A 5,239-nucleotide genomic window follows, 5' to 3' on the forward strand; every position below is an offset into this window, starting at 1 on the left:
AAGTTGCAACACCTGCAGTAGAAAAAGTGGTTATATTCAGAGAAACTCTGAATTTATCAGAGTAAATAAAATTGCAGAAATGTAGAGGCTCCAGGGTCAGCTGTGAGATGGAAGAGCTATTCTGTGAACAGCAGACCTATTTTTCCTGCCCCTCTTTCCTGCCCCGCTTTGCCCCCCACCCTTACTTACCATGGGGAGTAAGCACCTGTTTCATCTGACACCTTTAGTCTCCCAAAATACACTCCAAAGACAGTGAATGAGCTTAAGACAACTATAGATCTTCACAGGAGAGAAACAAGAGGACATACCTACCTAGAAGGAAAAAAAATTACTCTTCCAATGTAAAGAATATATTTATTTTGGTAAAAGGGAGGGTCCCTATCCAAGCTCCATACTTTATGCCCACAAAGAAGAAAACCACTGAATAACTAACACACCCTGACCTTCCATTCTGAGAAGCATATTGGTGAAATGAACATCACAACTACAGGCCAGATCTTTCCTAATTACCTAGGCTAATTAAACAAGTCATTTATTCCTAAATATATAGGTAAACAAAGGTTTGGCAGGTGCTTGACAAGAATAAAAGAGAAAATCATGATGAGCAAGAAGAAATATTTGGGGGAAAACAGATATAATATACAGGAAACAGAAAATTTCACCAAAAAATTTAAATTCATACTCTCAAAATTTTAACGAAAGAAAATTAGTTCATAAAATAAGAAAAGGCTGCTATAGAACAATTTGATAATAAGATAAACTTCTTGCAAACTAGGAAAATTAATGCAAACTTAAATATACATTAGAAGCCAGGTGCTAAGCACAGTTTCCCTCTCTTATGCAGGTTCAGAATCTGAACTCAGCACTTGTGGCCCGCCCCTTTCCTTTATCCTTCACCTCCTTCTCCCCCTCCCCCACATAACGGATCCTCCTTCCCCCTCCCCCACCAGTTCCGGGTAACGGTTTCCAACTACTGGCCCCATCTCAGAGCTGCTGCCACCTGTCACGGAGCCTGTCTGCCTTCTGCCTTTCTCATCATTCACGCTGGGAAATCTCCGAGGCCACCACCGCCCTCGGCCCCGCCGCCGCCCGCCGCGCAGCCCTCGCCTCCGCGCCACCTTCGCCTTCGCCCTGGTGCCCGGGCCGCCAGCCATGGCCATCCCGCTGCTCTCCCAAGTGCGGCAGAACTACCACCCCGACTGCGAGGCCGCCGTCAACAGCCAGATCAGCCTGGAGCTCTACGCCTCCTACGTGTACCTGTCCATGGCCTTCTACTTCGACCGCGACGACGTGGCCTTGAAGCACTTCGCCCGCTTCTTCATGCGCCGGTCCCGCAAGGAGACCCAGCACGCCGAGAAGCTGATGGAGCTGCAGAACCAGCGCGGGGGCCGCCTCCGCCTCCGCGACATCAAGAAGCCGGACCGCGACGACTGGGAGGGCGGCCTGAAGGCCATGGAGAGCGCCCTGCACCTGGAGAAGAGCGTGAACCAGAGCCTGCTCGACCTGCACCAGCTGGCCACCGACAAGAACGACGCCCAGCTGTGCGACTTCCTGGAGAGCCACTACCTGCACGAGCAAGTCGAGGCCGTCAAAGAGCTGGGGGGCTATGTCACCAGCCTGCGCAAGATGGGGGCCCCCGAAGCCGGCCTGGCAGAGTACCTGTTTGACAAGCTCACCCTGGGCGACAGCGACAAAAAGTACTGAGTTGGGACTGTTTTCCCCATAGCCCCAGGGTGCATGGTGACTTGGCCTGATCACCATGCCGAGCATGCTTATTGCAGTATTGCTTCTGCAAAAGGTTCCAGTTCTTTTCTCCCAGTTTTGGCATAAAAATGTTGTTTGGTTTCAATAAAGTTTTTTGGTTCCTAAATAAAAAAAGGTCTCTGGTTGATTTGAATGCAAATCTTTCACCTTTTAGGTTTTAAAACAGGAATCCAGGAGTCCTTGCATCCCCCTAAGCCCATTCACATGCATCTCAGGATCTCGGGAGGTGGAGGGAGATGATATTATATAGGACCCTGGAAAACACAAATCAGTCTTGCCTTTAAAAACTATGTTGGGGGGGGCACCTGGGTGGCTCAGTGGGTTAAGCCTCTGTCTTTGGTTCAGATGATGGTCCCGAAGTCCTAGGATCAAGCCCGGCATTGGGCTCTTTGCTCAGTGGGGAGACTGCTTCCCCCCACCCCTCTCTCTGCCTGCCTCTTGTGCCTACTTGTCATCTCTGTCAAATAAATAAATAAATAAAATATTTTCAAAAATAATAAAATAAAATAAACAATGTGGGGGCAGAAGGGTGGTGCACTGAGGTGGGTGGTCTGGGGCCCTGGGTTCAGTGGGTGAATATGTATGGTACAAGTATAAAAGGGGGGTGCCTGGGTGGCTCAATGGATTAAAGCCTCTGCCTTTGGCTCAGGTAGTGATCTCAGGGTCCTGGGATTGAGCCCCTCATCAGACTCTCTGCTAGGTAGGAGCCTGCTTGTCCCTCTCTCTCTCTGCCTGCTTCTGTGCCTACTTGTGATCTCTTTCAAACGGATAAATAAAATCTTTAAAAAAAATTAAAAAAAATTTTTAAAAAGCATAAAATAACAGGGTCTACAATTTACAACGGTAATTGTCCCTATGGAAAAAGTGAAGAATGGGATCAGGCTGGCATTAAAGGGAGTCTTCAACTTTACTGGAAAACTTTTAGCTTATTAAAATACACAAATGTTAAAAATTGTTGCTTCTGAGTAGCAACAGTGGGATCTTAGAAACAGGAATGACACAATATTTCTTTGACAAGCTTGCCCTGGGCAATAGTAACAGTGTAACTGAGTCTTACGCTGGCTTCCCATATAGACAGGGGAGTGACTTTGTAGGTCATTGTTTTATTATTTTTTTAAAAGATTTTATTTATTTATTTGACAGAGATCACAAGTAGGCAGAGAGGCAGGCAGAGAGAGGAAGGGAAGCAGGCTCCCTGCTGAGCAAAGAGCCGATGCCGGGCTTGATCCTGGGACCCTGAGATCATGACCTGAGCCAAAGGCAGAGGCTTTAATCCACTGAGCCACCCAGGTGCCATAAGTCACTCTTTTAGACATGCATACTGCCCTTACAAAATATCCAAATACAAAGTTCTCCTTCAATTGTACCCTTGCTTCCATTAACGTAGCAGGAGTATACAAAACTCCAAACTCCGTTATTAGAATGGCTGAAAAATACAAGGTCAGGGTTGAAGCTCAAATTTGTGATACCGAACATGAAGTAGAATAAATTCCCCCGAATGTTAAGCCAGTGAGTCTGGCTGCTTCGTCGAATGCAGCCAGTGGGCAAGAGCTGAAGCTGGGAGGCCAATCAGGAGAGCCTGCAGCAGATCCAGTGAGAGACCTCGGTGGCTGAGCTGGACTGAAAGCTACAGAAAAGGTGACAGACACAAATTCTAGTCGGATTTGGGTGAATCAACAAGATTTGCTCATGGACCGCAGGTGAAGAATGGGAAATGAGGAAAATAATCCAGGCCCTGGTGTTTGCACTCGAACCCTGAGTTGACGGTGATGCTAGTTATTAACTGGAGGATGTCTGCTGGGGGACATGCGGGGAGGGGAAAGCATGTCATGTAAAATCTGGAGATGCCTATTAGATATGCCAGGGGCAGTGCCAGGCAGGGGGTCAGAAAAATGAATCTGGAGCTCAGGTGGGATGTCAGGTTGGAAATAAACATACGAGAGACATCAGTCCCAGACGGTGTTGAGGTCATGGACCTGGATAAGCTCCCAAGAAAGAGTGTGGAGAGAGTGTGGCACAGTCAACCTCATGCCCAGGCAGCTACGGTTAGAGAGAGGATGGGTTGAGGTGTTCCAACCCCCAGAGGGCTGCTGGCCCCACCCTGACCATTATCTCTTCCAGACTGTGACCATTTGTACCCATCCCCAGTGTCCCCAAATCAGCTTGTTCCTGGTGTAAGTGTGGTTTCAGGTTGCTCCTTTCAAGATGTAGAGAGCAGTTAGCCTATTACCTTGTCCTCATGGCTATGGGTAGAAAGAAATTATCTCTTAGTAAAAGGATTTCCCAAGGAAATGATAGATGCTTCTGTAAGTTTTTTTTTTTTTTTCTCTGCTTTCTTTTAAAACTCCTCCCTTCTCTTAGTCCACCTTCTGACCCAGTGAAATCTGTACCCATGTGAGTCTTTACGGTTGTTCATGTCTGGGAAAAAAATACTCAAAACATTTTGTTTTTGTACCATGTGTAGTTTACAAAGGTCAAAATTGAAAATTTATGGATTTTGTATCCTATATTCAAAGACACATGGGTAGTCTGAATCTCTTTAAAGCCAATAGATTGCTTTGACGTATTTAGTAAAATATGAACTTTAGTTAAGCAGTGATCTGCTTTCACATTTTCCCATGATGGTGCTTTAATACTTTTTTAAAAATGAGGATCATGGCCCTTTAAGTTTAGTTTCCAGAAAATGTTATAACCCTTTATTCTTCCCAGTTAAACTTGGTTTTTCCACTATTTCTTTCTTTGCCTACTTTGAGGACTTCTCCTCTCTCTGGATTTGTCTCAGATTTTACATACTTAGTTATATACATTAATATCTACCCTTCCCATAGATATGAGGAAGAGCAGGGCAAACATTAATTCTGTGTTTTAAAAAGTACCAATTCACTGAGGATCCTTCTTACATTCCTGTTTTGGAAAGGCATTTGCTATAATGGTTTCTTAACCTCAGATCGCCTGGGTTCACATCCCAGTTTAACCACTCATCTTGGGTGAACTTGGATACATTATTTAATTTAGGCAACCACGTCACCTTGCATACTGAGAAGGGAAGAAAATGATCTTCTGTAGCTTCTTTGGTCTTCAGGAGCAACCAGGACTCAGCAAGGAAGTTCTGTGTTTCGGCTGCCCGGAACTCAGGGCCAGGAGTGAGTTTTACTCTGACAACTTTCTGTAGTTGTGGTTCTATTTTGCCTAAACCAGCTTTCCTTTTAAATGGCCTCCTAGAACATGTTTTCACTAATTCTTCCCAAATCCAGTTTGCCTGATACTTCTTTTTCCATCTTGAACTACTTTTTATTCCTCAGAGATGGATAGGAGCAAATGGATAAAGACCTCACTCTGATTTTCACTATATATATGGATGTTTTGACATGAAGAGGTGTGGAATGGGGTGACAAATGGAAAAAAGAACCATATTAGAGCTACTGATAATATAAAAATTAAAATTTATAAAAACACCATGAACTTTAGCAGAGGT

At 45.1% G+C, this 5,239-nt stretch overlaps 1 pseudogene across 1 annotated transcript; it reads left to right on the forward strand.

Annotated features, from left to right (window-relative positions):
* The first annotated feature begins 1,067 nt into the window (after positions 1 to 1,067).
* On the forward strand, positions 1,068 to 1,830 carry LOC309855816 (ferritin heavy chain pseudogene; annotated as a pseudogene). The gene has a single exon. The product of its transcript is annotated as a ferritin heavy chain pseudogene (transcript).
* Positions 1,831 to 5,239: the final 3,409 nt, after the last annotated feature.

This window comes from Mustela nivalis (assembly GCF_964662115.1).
Source record: "Mustela nivalis genome assembly, chromosome: X".
Lineage (NCBI taxonomy): Eukaryota > Metazoa > Chordata > Mammalia > Carnivora > Mustelidae > Mustela > Mustela nivalis.